Source organism: Phacochoerus africanus, chromosome 4 (genome assembly GCF_016906955.1).
Source record: "Phacochoerus africanus isolate WHEZ1 chromosome 4, ROS_Pafr_v1, whole genome shotgun sequence".
In the NCBI taxonomy this organism is placed as follows: domain Eukaryota; kingdom Metazoa; phylum Chordata; class Mammalia; order Artiodactyla; family Suidae; genus Phacochoerus; species Phacochoerus africanus.
In genome coordinates this window covers 28,613,706-28,630,180 of record NC_062547.1, presented here as the reverse complement: position 1 = coordinate 28,630,180, position 16,475 = coordinate 28,613,706, and positions in this window count along the sequence as shown.

Below are 16,475 nucleotides of genomic sequence, written 5' to 3'. Positions count from 1 at the left end.
CACAGCTCACGGCAACGCCGGATCGTTAACCCACTGAGCAAGGGCAGGGAACGAACCCGCAACCTCATGGTTCCTAGTCGGATTCGTCAACCACTGAGCCACGACGGGAACTCCCCCATCCTTACTCTTTATCTGGGTTTCCACAGCCTCATGTGCTTCGTTCGCCAGACAGGTCAAGGTTTAAGTGAATATTTTGCTGTGAAAGTCAATCGTTATTTGAAAGTTGATTGATTTTTCCAAGAATGAGCCTCTAAACTATATATCACGATAGCCAGAGCTCAGTGGTACTGATCCACCCAAGTACTTGCTGAAGCAGTGTAGACTTTGTGAAGCAGGTAGAGAGGCGAGTGTGGGGCCTTCATCCGAGGGAGAAGGCCGATGCAGATTGTGGGAGTCACAGGGACTTGGAAAATTGCTGACACATTTTTTTAGCCTCTTTGGATTTAGTTAAGATTGAATTTCATGGAGTTCCTGTCGTGACGCAGTGGTTAACGAATCCGACTAGGAACCATGAGGTTGCGGGTTCGGTCCCTGCCCTTGCTCAGTGGGTTAACGATCCGGCATTGCCGTGAGCTGTGGTGTAGGTTGCAGATGCGGCTTGGATCCCGCGTTGCTGTGGCTCTGGCGTAGGCCGGTGGCTACAGCTCTGATTCGACCCCTAGCCCGGGAACCTCCATACGCTGCGGGAGCGGCCCAAAGAAATAGCAAAAAGACAAAAAAAAAAAAGGAAAGAAAAAAGATTGAATTTCATGAAGATTTGTAGGAGAAAGCCTTTTCCAGACCCAGATCATTAAGTGCTTAATATTAATGCTAATTTTTAAAGAAAAATTGAATGTAATAGCTAATACTAAATGGTAAAGATGAAAGCTATACAAAATGGGATAAACTGTAGAATAGATTTCCTATTTGTCTCAGCGTATTTTCCATTCCTTTTCTCCAGAGGGAGTCACTTAATCTGTTTCTTAAGATCCATGATGTGATAATCTGTATGAATGTAGTTGTGTGTAAATATGTGTATTTTATTCTGTAAAAAAAAAAATACAATTTCAAAAAAAATCAAATAAGTACTCAATATTATTCATAGGATCCATGACCTTTGAACACGTTGGTAATCCCATGGTCCAGAAGAGCAGTTCTCAAACTTCTATGTACACGTGTATCCCTAGGGCAGCATACGAAACACATATTCTAATTCTTTGTTCCGGGGTGCAGACAGAGATCCTGCCCTTCTAACAAGCTCCATGTTGACCAACATGATGCCCATGTGGCTGGTCTTGGGGCCCTCCTTGAGTGGCACCAGCCTGCTGGGGTTATCCCAGCTGGTAGAAGGGAAAGAAGCACAGTTCTCACCTTGAACTTCTGACTGGGACTGTCTCTGGCCAGGCAGACAATTTTATTTTATTTTTTTTGGCTTTTTAGGGCCGCACCCATGGCATATGGAAGTTCTCAGGCTAGGGGTCTAATCAGAGCTGCAGCTACCAGCCTATACCGCAGCTGCATCTGCAACCTACACCACAGCTCACGGCAACACCAGATCCTTAACCCACTGAGTAAGGCCAGGGATCGAACTTGCATCCTCATGGATACTCGTCTGGTTGGTTAACCACTGAGGCATAAAAGGAACTCCGAAAAGTTTCTTTTTCATCTAAAGAATAAAGACTGTATTATGATAATAAGGTAATACTTTTGAATTCTCTTGTTTTAAAAAAAATTCCCTGTTTTTTTTTCAGACTCACAAATAGGTTTGGGACGCCCTCGCCCATATCAGACAGGCCTGGAGTTTGCACAGCCTGGAATCTATTAAAGTTCTGGGGCCCTGGACAGGATATTTTGTCTGCAAATGTTTGGTGTTCATAATAGTGCTGTGTGGTGGAATACTACACAACGATTAAAAAGATGAAAATTTTGCCATTTGTGGCAACATGGATGGACTTGGAGGGTATTATGCTAAGTGAAATGAGACAGGGAAAGACAGATATTGTAGGTTATAACTTATGTGTTGAATCTAAAAATACAACAAACTAGTGAAGATAAAAAAAGAAGCAGACTCACAAATATAGAGAAAAAACTAGTGGTTATTGGGGGGGCAATATAGGGGTGGGAGTGAGAGATACAAACTACTTAGTATAAGATACATTCAAGGATGTATTTTATGACGTGGGGAATATAGCCGATATTTTGAAATAACTGTAAATAAAAAGTAACCTTTAAAAATTGTATAGATTTTTATTATTTAATTTATTTTTTTAGGGGTGCACCTGCAGCATGGCCACAGCAATGCCAGAGCCAAGCCACGTCTGCGACCACAGCTCACAGCAACTGCGACTCAATCCTTAACCCACTGAGTGAGGCCAGTTATCAAACTCGAATCCTCATGGATATAGTTGGGTTCTTAACCTGCCGAGCCACCACAGGAACTCCTAAATTTTTAAAAAAGGAAAAACTGATAAGAGAGCAGAGACATAATTTATTTTAACTGACTACAGAGATTTTTAAAAATCTAAATATTATGCAATTTTCCCCCCAAATTCTGTCACAGCTCAAAACTTGGCTCATTTTGAATCCTAGAGTCCTATACTCTGGAGACAAATTCACTGCATAGAATTAGAGAATAATGTGACATGGAAAAAAATAAAAGAAAATAATAGTGCTGTGAGGCAGGCAGTGATGACCAAGGTTCAGAGAAATGATTTGCCCAAAATGGCAGTGATGGGTAAATAATGAGGAAGCGCACAACGAGCATTCATTTCCCAGAAAATTTGCATATATTATCGCATCATCTCAAGTCCCCTGCTTGGCTTTGCTGTCTCAGGCGCTCCTCTGAAGGTTTCTCCTCTAGATTTCCCTGACACCCAGGCTGGGGACCCACAGGGCTGGTCCTGGGAAACAATAAATATTTATTTATTTATTATTATTATTTTTTGTCTTTTTGCCTTTTCTAGGGCCGCTCCTGCGGCATATGGAGGTTCCCAGGCTAGGGGTCTAATAGGAGCTGTAGCCGCCGGCCTATGCCAGAGCCACAGCAAAGCAGGATCCGAGCCATGTCTACAGCCTACACCACAGCTCACGGCAACGCTGGGTCCTTAACCCACTGAGCAAGGCCAGGGATCGAACCCACAACCTCATGGTTCCTAGTTGGATTCGTTAACCACTGTGCCACAACGGGAACGCCATGGGAAATAATAAATATTTATAGTAGGGGAAAAGTGGGAAGGGAAATGCCCGTGTGCCCATGCATCATGAGAAGCCAGGGCTTCTCTTTTTTCCTCTTTCCTCTTCTTCTTTCTCAATTACCTTTTTTTCCGACCCAGGTGAAACACTTAGATGCCGAAATCCACCTGTAATGATCAAGATGACCACCAGAGGGAAGCATGGGACCACGGCGCTCTTCTGAACATAAACAAGTGCTTCTAATAAGCGGGCTCTCTCTGTCAAACATCAGAATCTTGGGTTCCCAATCCTGCCTGCACATTAGAATCATCTGACGAATTTTTACAAAATCATGGGTGCCTGGGCTCCGTCTCAAGCCGATTTCATCTTATATCCCTGGGGCTGGGGAACAGGCGTTGCTAGTCTTTAAGTTGTTCAGGTGACTTTGATACATAATGGGTTGAGAATTGCTCATGGAGAACCCTGAATCCTGAGAACTGTGAAGGCTCTTAGGAATCACCCAGCCCAGGTGATCTCTCCATTTCACAGCTTCAGACCCAGAGAGAGGAACAGGCTTAGGGATCATTGGAAGGCAGTGCCCAGGACCCTGATGTTCAGCCTGTGCTCGTTCCTCCACAGCACATGCTCTCCCATGTTTACAATGGGCCTGGGCATCAGATGACAGCCAGGAACAGCTCTTCCCTCCCCTCTGATCTTAGAGTCTGTGGTCCCTGGTCCAAGGAGCGCTTCATCCGTGGAACAATTAAGGACTGATCTACAGAAATCAACTGGAGAACTACCCCAGCCACGTGGGTGCTGAGGTTGGGAGCTCATGTGCTCTAGGAAACCGGAAGAGGAAGGGGGAGTGAGGGCAGCTACAGTCAAGGAAGGCTTTCTGGAGTTCCCGTCGTGGCTCAGTGGTTAACGAATCCGACTACGAACCATGAGTTTGCGGGTTTGATCCCTGGCCTTGCTCAGTGGGTTAAGGATCCGGCGTTGCCACAAGCTGTGGTGTAGGTTGCAGACGCGGCTCAGACCCCGAGTTGCTGTGGCTGTGGTGTAGGCCAGCGGCTACAGCTCCGATTCGACCCTAGCCTGGGAACCTCCATATGCCGCAGGAGCGGCTCAAGAAATGGCAAAAAAAAAAAAAAGGCTTCCTGGAGGTGAGGCACGAGTGGAGGACCGGTTGGATTTCAATGACCACCATGGATGGAGGGAACCACATTCCAAACCAGAGGACAGGGACAAATGACGGGCATTGACCGCGCCCTGTGAGCCAACAGGAGGGGCAGAGGTGAGGCCTGAAGAGCAGTGGCATTAACTCCGCAGAGAGAGAAGGGGGCATGGCCTGTGGGCAGAGGCATCTCCAGACAGAGGAACCAAGGCCTTTTATGCAATGTCCTAGATTTCAGCTTAGAAAGTGAGGAAACGTGGACGGAAGGGGCGGAGGTGAGCTGGCCCTGGAAAGACGCAGGTGGGCGTGGGGGAAGGATGGTCTCGAGGCCCAGAGATGAAGGTGTCTTGGTGGGGGGTGGGCATCTAAGGAACTCTCTTAGCTTCATCCTTTTCCAGGTCCTCAGAACCTGAAAAAGATACGACTTCTGGAAAGCATCCTGGAAGGAATTACTGAACAGAATGGAACGTTTAAGGAGAAGAAGGTGCTCAGCAGTGGGTTGTGGCCAAAGACAGGGTGGTAGAAAGACGCGGAGGGAACAGAGAGCCATTTGGAGAGTAGCGGGACCCGTGTCCAGAGGCTCTTCTAAGTCCCAGAGTTTATGGGGCCGTCAGAACTGTCCTAACCTCAGGGCAGCAGGACCCTGGTGTTCAGAGGAAGGGGACCTCCCCTTCCCCCCTTCTCCTCTAGTTGGGAGATTCTTGGGGATCCCCAGAAACCCCATGTTAAGAAAGTTGCAGAAGTCTAACCCCTCCCCCCACCCCATCCTCACACATCTTTATAGCGCTTTGTCACAAAGCTCTTTGCTGTAGTGTTTGCCATGACGTGTCCAGTTCTGCCCAATCTAGCCACCTCTCTATGGGATAATGGAAGCTCTGGGATCATGGACCATCTCCTTTTTTGCTTGGAGGATTCCTCCCACCCCTGTAAGCCCTGTTCTGGCTTTATACCACATGGCACTAGTGGCATGTGCCCTCTTCCTTCTTCCACGACATCTGGTCACCACATAGGTACACACTCCACTTCCCCCAGCACTGGGCATTCCTGGAAGAGACCTCGTTCAATGGGGTCTTCCCAGGGGTGGGTGGGTTATATTCTGCTCTTAAGCATCGTAGCAGGTCACATATTTACATATGGGGTGAAGAGGGGCAAGGAGAGGTGCCAGGTAGCACTGCCCTCTGTTTATAAGGCAACACGAACTTTGCAGAACCCAGTCTGCTGTCTCTTCCCGTGTTCACTGGAACCTCCTGAGGTCAAGTCTTTCCTCATTAGGAATCAGCTGCCCTGGGATGGCCCTACCTGTGCCGCCAGTCAGTCCAACAGAGAAATGGAGTTTTTCTCTCAAACGAGTACCGGAGGGTAAGCTTTTTTTTTTTTTTTCCTTCCCTTCGCACTTTGGGACATGGGCCAAGGAGAGGGGAAAACTGGAATTGTTAAGCAGAGGGGAGTTATTCCAGTAAAGGCCAGTTTGAGCCCTCAACATGCAGGTGGAAGGCCATATGGGCACTCACAGCCTTTGTGCGTGCCAGGATGCTGTGCACGGTCAGGGGGAGCAGTCACGGATTCCACGTTTCCCTTTGGTGTCCCCCCTCCTGTTAATTAGGAAGATCTGGCAGCTCTTGAAAACATCACCTTCTCAAGGTGGCATCACTGCTCTCTCCCTCCTTAGGGAAGATCTGGTCCCTGGTCTTTCAGATTCCACCTGTCCTCAACTCAGCTTGGGGCCCAGGCACTGCCATCTTCATAGCAATGGGTGCAGGCGTCTGCCTGCACGAGGCTGGCGGTCGGGGAGTTTGGTCATAACTTTGAGTCATTGAGAGATTCCCTGTTTTCCATTTTTCTTGAAGCAGCTGAAAGCCCACTTTTATCTTCCCCTTATTTCTGTAGATAGAGGAGGACCTTAAAAATTTATTAAATTGGTGTCCATGGAACCAAACAAGGTACATATACAGCTTCCAAGCGAGTCAATCCACTGATATTTATATAAAATTGTGTGTGTGTATGTAGGCTTCTTCGAGGGAAAATGATTCGCAACGGTTGCCTGAGACTTAGCAACTACTGAATAAGCCCCAGGAAAGGCTGGCTTTCCTCCTTAGTGGTGGAAACGAGATGAAGAAGATATCTGGCCTCTCCAGTTTTTGTTAATATTGTGCTGGAGGCCCCAGCTAGTGCAAAAAGTCACGCCGATTGGAAAAGAGAGACCAGAACTTTATTTACAGATGATAATGACCATGTATGTAGAAAATCCTAAAGAGTCTTAAAAAAATAAATCTAGTAGAGTATCAACTGAATTTAGCTGTATCACAAAATACAGGGTCAATGTTGCAAAAATCAGTTGTACTTCTGTACATTAGCAATGAACCATTGAAAGAGGAAAATTTTAAATACCACTTATAAAAGCATCTAAAATGTGATGCACACTAAAGGAAAATTTAATGAAACATGTAGAAAACAGACACCATGAAAACTATAATGCCATGGTGGGAGAAAATAAATGAAGATATATGTATGAGGCTTATGAATTAGAAGACTCAGGACTATTAGATGATATTTCTCCCCAAGCTGAGTTAATGCATTTGATGCAGTTTCAGTCAGGATCCCAGCTGGCTTCTTTTTGTTTTTTAGAAGTTGGCAAGCTAAAATTTATGTAGACATTCAAAGGTCAAAAAATAGCTAGAACATTTTAGGAAAGAACAAAACTGAAGGATGTAAACTGCCCAATTTTAAGACAATGTAAGTATACAGTTTTCAAGTAGGTTATCATAGGCTTAAGTATAAAATAGAAATCAAAGGAATATCGTCTACAAGTAGACCCATAACAATTGGTTTTCAGTTAAAGTGCCAAGGTAATTCAGTGGGGGAAATGATGGCATTTTCAGCAGATAGTGCTGGTGAAGTGGTACGTTTATTTGGGAAAAAAAAATAAGGTGAATCTCAACTTTTGTCTCACATTATACAGAAACTCTGACTTAAAATGAGCCACAGAACTAAATGTGTCAAAACTATAAAACTCCTGAGAGAAAACTATAGGAGATGATGGTGTAAGCTTTAGGTAAGCAAAGATTTCTTGTGGAGGAATAGCAAGTGTGAACCATGAAAGAAAAAAACTGACAAATTGGACCTCCTCAAAATTCAAAATTTCTCTTCTACCAAAAACATGAAGAAACTGAAAAGGCAAGTTAGGCACTGGGAGAAAAACATTTGCAATACATATATCTGCATGGAACTTGTATCCAGAATTGAAAAAGTAATCATTTAACTCAATGGGAAGACAAACCAACCCATTAAAAATAGGTGTGGTGAGAAGAATTTTAAGATGACCCATGCCTGTGTATAATTATCTCCCTTAGAGTAAGGGTGAACCTGCGAATATTATGGATATCGCCTCTGTGATTAGGTTATATTATATGGACTGACAGATGTAATTAAGGTTCTTAATCAGTTGACTTTGGGTCCATTACAAGGGAAATTACTGGTGGGTAGGCCTGGCCTAATTAGACGAGCCTTTAAAATGAGGCTCTAGAAGCAGTGGTGAAGCTCTCCCATTGGCCCAAATCACCATGAATTCTACAGCTGCAGGCAAGTGAATTCTGCCAACAACCATGTGTGCCTGGAAAAAGACCTGCAGCCCTGCCCTAAACCTTGTGAGACCCTGAGCAGAAAACCCATCTTAGCCGAGACTGCCCCATGGAAACTGAGACAATACAGGTACCTGTTTTGTTTAGTCTGACAAAGTTGTGGTGATGTGTAGAAAACCGAGAGGCAAATGATGAGCCTATACTTCCCAAGAGAAGATAGATGAACAGCCAAATGGGTACCTGAAAAGATGCTCAATGCCATCAGTCAAGTCAGAGAAAGGCAAATTACAACCCAAATGGACATCCCTCTACACGCAATAGCATGGCTAAAGATGGGGAGAAAAGGAGTTCCCGTCATGGCGCAGTGGTTAACGAATTCGACTAGGAACCATGAGGTTGCGGGTTCGATCCCTGCCCTTGCTCAGTGGGTTAAGTGTTGCCGTGAGCTGTGGTGTAGGTCGCAGATGCGGCTCGGATCCCACGTTGCTGTGGCTCTGGCGTAGGCTGGCAGCTACAGCTCCGATTAGACCCCTAGCCTGGGAACTTCCACATGCCCCGGGAGAGGCCCAAGAAATAGCAAAAAAAAAAAAAAAAAAAAAAAAAAAAAGACAAAAAAAAAGATGGGGAGAAAAAACTGGCAATATTAAGTGCAGCATCTGGAACTTTCATGGATGCTACGGAAATGTAAACTTGTAAAGCCACTTTGGAGAACAAGTATGGAAGTTTGTAGTCAAACTGAACAGAGATGAGCATATCTCTTCTGCTTATAGGTATTTACTCAAGTGATAGCGTATATCCACAAAAGACTTACACAAGAATATGCACTGCACTTTTTATTTGTAATAGCCAAAAAGTAGAAATAGCCCAGTTGTCTATCAGCAGGCGAATGCATGAACAAATTGCGCTGCATCTGTACCAGGGGACACTTCTCAGCAGGGGGACACCTTAGGGGGTTGAGGGGATGTTCTGGGACTTGACAGCAAGGGTGGTGGCGATTACCTGGGGGTGGACATTCTCCAAAACACATCTAACTTTACACTTAAATGGGTGTATGTTATATCCACATCATACCTTGATAAGTTGTTTTTGTTTTTTGTCTTTTCTAGGGCTGCTCCCGCGACATATGGAATTCCCAGGCTAGAGGTCTAATTGGAACTGTAGCCACCAGCCTTCACCAGAGCCATGGCAACACCAGATTTGAGCCACATCTTCCACCTACACCACAGCTCATGGCAATGCTGGATCCTTAACCTGCTGAGCAAGGCCAGGGATCGAACCCGCAACCTCATGGTTCCTAGTCAGATTCGTTAACCACTGCGCCACAACAGGAACTCCAAGAGTTGATTTTTAAAATTCACTCTCCTGGTGTGATTTTATTGGCTCAAAAATGAACCCATAGATAGGGGAAGCCTAAGGATGCCAGTGGTTAGAGGTCAATTGCAGAATGGATGTCCTTAACTAGGGAGTGGTGTGGGGTCTGGGAGCTGAGTGAAATAGCTGGCTCTTGATAAAATCGGGGTAGTTTGTTTTCCTGGTTTAACAGGAAGCAACGTCACAGCTAAGAGGGAGGAGAGGTAGGACATGGGAGGTTTATGGGGAGACTAAAAGGTGTAAAAGTCATTTTAGAGAATGGGAGGAAAAAAATGGACCTCGGTCTGTGCCCTCCCCTCCCTGCCCCCGCCCCCTACCTTCCCTTCACCTGGGAGCTCCACCCCCCCCCCCCGTGCCCCCACCTGGCACCCCGAGTTCCTCTCCATCACTGTCTCCCTTGAGCAGCCTGAAGAGGCTGCCGTTTCAGTTTGGAATCTTGGACTTGCCACCATCATTACGGAAACTCCAGACCACACAGCCTGAGGGGGATGCTGCAGGGACCCCATCCCCCAAATCCTTCTGCTTTGCTTCCCTGATCCCTGCGACTCCCAGGGCTCTGAGGCTTTGGGGAAGTGGCAGGCTCTCAGGAAGCTGGGTGCGTGGGAAGCTCCTGAGAGAGGGGTCCACCAGTGTAGTCACGGGAGTAGCGGTGGGGGAGCTGTGAGGGCCAGTTTTAATATGAAGGGTGGGGAACTGGCCTGGCAGGCAGAGGAACAGGCAGAAGGCAGGTGGCCAGCATCTGAGACCTGAGGCATCTTTTTCTGTGCACTTGGCTCTTCCCAGGGCCCCCAAGCAACTGAGTAGCCAGGGAATCTGACAGGCCCACTCCCAGCAAATTACCCAGTCCGGTCTCCCTGTTAGAAGGACGTCAATTCCAACCTCATCCATTTGGATGGACCCTCCACAGAGGGGACATTATGGACATCTGTCACTTCTTCAACTTGGATTCCTGGGGTGTCTTCCCCCAGGAGACTCTTCTCAGGGGTAAGAGACATGCCATCAGGATGCCCTCGTGTCCATGCGGACCCTCCACCTGCCAGAGTCAACTCTGAGATTTGAGGTTTTAAAAAACAACATGGGCCACCAAAGAAGGGTCACCCTGGTTTGGAGCCAAAAGTGCAAGTGCCTACCTGTGTCCCGCAGCCGTTGAAATAGTTAGGGAGCTAGCATGCTATTAGAAATCGAAGGCTTTTAAATAATTTTTCCTAATATCCCTGTAAGCAAAGGGCAGCGGCCCTGGGGTTCAGGAGATTTCTCTGATTTCTCTGATTTCTCTGATTTCTCTGCCCCGTGAGCCCTGGCAGAGCTGGGCTGGCGCTGATGACATGGAGGCGTTATCTGGCTCTAACCACATCACGTGTCTCCTTGGTGCCAGGTGGTCTTCAGGCAAAGGTGGTGCCTGAGGTCAGGGTGGAGCAGACAGCAGCTCTGCTGGCCCCGAGTGTTCCAGAAGAAGTCAGACAGGTCGCGATATGTATCCCACCCGCAAGTCACCTCACTTCTTCCAGGTAAGACACAGCCAGTCTGCGGTTCCAAGGCTTCCCTGATGCAGACAGAAAGACAGGGCAGGGCCCTGCACCACTGGTTTCCTCCTGGAAGGCCATTGTCATGGTTCCCACAACCCTGCACATCCAGAGAAAAACATTATCAATGGAACCTCTTTTTAAAAATACTTCGTATACTCGCCCAAAGAGTATACGAAGTAGGTGGATTAGTGCCAGAGGAGCCGTTGCCAAAGCATGGGATGGTTTCAGCGTGTTTAGTTGATCCCTGTGGACTGGGCAGGAATGGTCAGTGCAGGTATCAGGCCCCGCCCTTAGTCACTGGGGGCAGAGGAGCCAAGGCCAGAAGCACAGCTCCATCAGCGCCTTCCCCCAGATCTCAGTCTGCTTCTGGGCAGAGACGAGTCTTTCCCACCAGAAACCACAGAGCGCTGGGGCCCTGGATGCTCCCAGGAGGGGCAAGCTCAGAGGAGGAGGACGTAGAAAACCAGTCATCCATCCGGGAGAGCAGGAGAGCCCATGGACCAGACAGCGCCAAGGCCCCCTGGGGGCTGGCTTGAGGTTCAAGGCCGTGAATTTGGTCACGAGAGTGGGAGGTTTTCTCCAGCCACCTCCAGCTCTGCTTCTGGAGGCAGGAGCAGACCAAGCATTGACCTGGGCCGGGGCTGCCGCTTGCCAGATAAACCCACACAGGACATGGCTTCTAACAGCAATAGAAAGTGAGCTGGAGAGGAACGAGACGAGGATGAACTGAGGTTGGATGCCGCCACACCAGAGCTGGGTGAACTTGGAAAAAAAATCACTCTCTCCAATTCACTCTTTCCTCATGTACAAAATGGGCATCAGAGCGCCCCTTCCTTGAGCTAAGGACATTAAATGATGTCCTTGATAGACAAACATTCCTATAAGGAGCCCGGGATGCGGTGGGTGTGAGCTTTGTATAAAGACAGTCCATGTGCAAATGTTGACAGACCATCCTCAGGCAGCAGGTGTGAGACTGAGCCGGGCCCCTGCAGTCACTCCACTTCCCCCAGCTCTGCTCCTCCTGCAAAGCCAGCTGCACCCCGCCCCCTGCCCCGTCCCCGGGGGTCCATTGAGCGTCGCAGATGTTCCCACCAAAATCTTCTCTTGCTGAACTTGGTGGCTGCCCTGTGGGACTCTCCAGGTACTCTTCTGCCCTTCTGGTGGAAAGGCCTGTGAAAAGAGCTGGCCTAGATGCCCCTCAGGATGCAGGCTGTCCCAGGAGGCTCCTTACTTTCCCACTAGAAGGCTCTCCCACTACCTCTCCTGCATACTTCAGTTCACTCCTTTGAAATGCAGGGTGGCTGTGATAGCCTTTCCTTTCTATGTGGCCAGGTCTCAGCTTCTTGTCAATTTCCTCCCCTGCACCCGAGCTGAGAGTCCTGTGGACAAAAACAGTCAAAGATTAGGATCTTCTGCACCGACCACCCCCTCGCCGGTGGAGTGACCATCTCCAAGGCCAGCCCCGGCCTTCTGCGCCGCTTGGCCAAGTCCCTCCAAGGTTCCCTGCCTGTTTGCCCATCTCCCCTTTAAAGCAGCACTGAACCTGCATCCACTATGCTCAAACCTCCAGCCCCGGCTCCTTTCCCTCCTCTCCTGTCCGAGGCAGATCCCTGACTCCACTCCACTCCAGACTTCTCTGACACCTCCACCTGTAACTTCCCCTCCCTCCCCTGGGAGTCCACCAGCTCCCTTTTTCCTGATTGCCTTCCCTGTCAGTCTTAAGCACCCAGATATGTCTCTCAACTCCAGCCGCCTGCAAGATGCAGCGACCCAGATGGTCCACAGGTGCATCATATCTTAGCCTCAACCCCGAGCTTGTCTTGTGCTCACACAGAACCCGTTCCCCCCAGCGTGCCCTGCACACTGACACCAATACCACTGTCCTCATGACCGCCAAGACTCCCAGGTCCTCCTCTGGACTATTTCTCAAGGCTGCCGCTCAGCTCTGTGCTCGCTGTCCAGGTCACCCCTCCCCTGCTTGACCTCTGCGGGCTCCTCTTGGTCTCCATCCTCAGTCAAGTGCACATTCAATTCACAACCCACCGAGGAATCAGAGGCAGTTTTCAAAACGAATTCTGTCCTGGCTCTCCTGGCTCGAAAGACATGATGGCCCCATTAACCTCATTAAAACAAGTGCACCTTCTTCCTACCCCCACAGCCTACCCCAGCCGCTGTGAACTTGGCTTTCCAGGATGTGTTGGGAGGGACTCTGTCGGTCTTTTGCAGAAGCCCTGCACCGCCTGCAACCTCTCCCCTCCCTCGCCCCTCCCTTCCCTTAAGCTCTTATCAGACCTCACTGTTGCTCTGTGACCTCTCAGGTGCCCCTCAGCATCCTGCAACCGACCAATCACAGCAGCGTGCCCCCTCCCCAGCCCAGTCTCCCCGACCCCACCCCCACCCCCACCACAGCCTTGATGAAGACAGAATCTGTGTTAAGTCTCCAGTTCTCACAGTTCCTGGAGATCCTGGCTGGATGGGGGTGTGGATGGACAGAGCATAGGCTGGTCTGGCTCCCCAGCAGGGACCCAGTTTCCTTCTGTCTCCAGAACCCACCCTACCCCCAAATGCTCAAATGCTAAGGTTTCCAGCTAGGTATGTCTGACCAGCTACTCAGACATCTGTGTCTCAAGGCAGGGTTCAGCTTGCTCCCCAACAGAGCGATCGAGGGGGCACCCTTGACTCTTTTGGTAGAGTAGTAGATTCCTTTTCTTTGTTGTCCAAAACAAAGTTCCTTTGGCAGTGGCCCTGATTTCAGCCCTTCCCACGCCCCAAAGGGCCTTTCTCCATCAATGACATATCATGGCCTCTTGACCTGAAAACCAGTTCTATGTTCCTGCTCTGAATAAACCCCTACAGACCCTTTCCTGCCCTCAAGTTGTCACTGCATTCCTCACTTCATTCTCTCTCTCTTTTTTTTTTTTTTTCTTTTTAGGGCCACACCTGAGGCATATGGAATTCCTAGGCTAGGGGTTGAATGGGAGCTACAGCTGCCGGCCACAGCCACAGCCATGAAGGATCTGAGCCAAGTCTGCAACCTACACCACTCTCATGGCAATGCTGGATCCTTAACCCTGGAGTGAGGGCAGGGATCAAACCTATGTCCTCATGCATACCAGTTGGGTTTGTTACTACTGAGCCACAATGGGAACTCTCCTCATTTCATTCTTGACAAAAGTTCTCAGATGAGTGACCTATACCCATAGCTCCTATGTCCTCTCTCTGGCTCTGATCCAGACACCCGGCCTTAGCCTCACAGTGTGCCAGATACCCTGCTCTGTCTCTCTGTCAATCTGCTTCCCACGGTACCTCCTCTGCCTTCAACCTCCCTGCCTGCTCTGGAGGCTCCTCAGGGCCATGTGAGCACTGGGCTGTAGGGCTGTACAGATGCAGTTGAATCTGGATCTCCACCTCTATCTGGCTGGGTGACCTGGTGTCCCTTATGTCCTCTCTATGAGCCTCAGTTTCCTCATCTGTAAACTGGAGCTGCTAACAGTTCCTTAGTGGAATAACACATTCATGTGCTCAATGTCTGTTCCCTGTTGTCATCCTCACAGCATTCTCCTTAAAACCCTCTCCTCCCCAGAACTTCAGCGACACTGCACCACCTTAGGGCTGCTTCCAGTCTCTCCCACACCTTTTTTTCTTCTCCTAATGCACCCAAAGCTGGATAGCATCCACTGGACTCTTACTGAGTACTAAGCAATATTTCCCAGCTTTTACTTTCTCAGTATGCTGTGCTTTCGCAGTAAGTACTGTAATAGAACCCATTTAACAGATGGAGTCATTAAGGCACAGAGAAGGTAATAGTGGCCCGAAAAGACCCAGCCAACAGAGGGCAGGACCGGTGCTCAAATCCAAGCCTCCTGGCTCAAGGCCCCTTGCTTTCAACACACTTCCATTCTGCCCATGGTTCTGAGCTCTCCAGACTGGGTCTAGGACGCCTCCTTCCTCCTTAAGCAACTCTCCCTTCCACTGATTCATTTGCTTCCAAAGCTTTGCTTATTTATCTCCCACGTCTCAGTTCCCAGCCCACCTCCCAGCTTACCGGACACCTCCTCCCGATGGCTCACCATCCTCTCAGAGAGCTGAGAGAGCCCCAAACGTACTTCAGACCCCTTCCTCTGGCATCAAACCACGGCATCCTGCAGCTCATCACCGAATTTCTTTCCTTCAGCCTTGCCAGCTAGTTTCCTGTTAGCTTGCGTGGCTCCTGGGCCCAGCCATGAGCTACTGGATGGCAGGACCAGTCCTTTTGGTGCCTCTTTCTGCCTTGAGCACGTTAAAGGCAGATTCAACTCTCTCTCAGATCATATTCCCTCCCAATTTTCCTATTTCTGCTCAGGGACCTATTACTTCTCCTTTCTTCCTGCCTCTGAAATTTTGCCTCTGACTCATCCCTGGCCCTTTGTCTCCCACATCCCACCACCCAGGTCAGGGCTGCCTTCCAACTGTCTCAGATTCCTTACGGACGCTCCATTCCAACTGCCCAACTGTCATCAGTTCCAGCCCTTAACTGCCTGGCTCCCCCAATGGCTCATCTACCCTTTCCCTTATTTTTTTTATTTTTTATTTTTTTGTCTTTTGTCTTTGTTGTTGTTGTTGTTGCTATTTCTTGGGCCACTCCCGCGGCATATGGAGGTTCCCAGGCTAGGGGTTGAATTGGAGCTGTAGCCACCGGCCTACGCCAGAGCCACAGCAACGTGGGATCCGAGCCTCGTCTGCAACCTACACCACAGCTCACGGCAACGCCGGATCGTTAACCCACTGAGCAAGGGCAGGGACCGAACCCACAACCTCATGGTTCCTAGTCGGATTCGTTAACCACTGTGCCACAACGGGAACTCCAAATTGATTTTTTTTTTTTTTTGGTCTTTTTGCTATTTCTTTGGGCCGCTCCCGCAGCATATGGAGGTTCCCAGGCTAGGGGTCGAATCGGAGCTGCAGCCACCGGCCTACGCCATAGTCACAGCAACACGGGATCTGAGCCGCGTCTGCAACCTACACCACAGCTCACGGCAACGCCGGATCCTTAACCCACTGAGCAAGGGCAGGGACCGAACCCACAACCTCATGGTTCCTAGTCGGATTCGTTAACCACTGCGCCACGATGGGAACTCCCCTTTCCCTTATTTTTAAATGCAGACTCTAATAACATGAAACATGGTCTTTTTTTTTTTTTTTAAAGCACTTAGTTGCTGTGATATAGCTGTGGGTTATAGACAAATGCCTAAAACTGGGAGGAGAAAGGTTTTGATAAAAAGAGAGTGTGCATGGAGTTCCCGGCGTGGTGCTGTGGTTAATGAATCCGACTAGGAACCATGAGGTTGCGGGTTCGATCCCTGCCCTTGCTCAGTGGGTTAAGGATCAGGTGTTGCCCTGAGCTGTGGTGTAGGTGGCAGACGCAGCTCGGATCCCTCGTTGCTGTGGCTCTGGTGTAGGCCGGTGGCTATAGCTCTGATTAGACCCCTAGCCTGGGAACCTCTATATGCTCTGGGAGCGGCGCTAGAAAAGGCAAAAAAAAAAAAAAAAAAGGACAGAGTGTGAAGCCTCCGAGATGTCCCCCTTCCCACGATTTCGGCCTTTTGGGTTTTATGCCCTTGGGTGGCCTCCCTCCACAGTGTCTCTAGGTTGGTCTGTGTGACCAGAGAATATGGCAGAAGTGATGCTATGTTGACG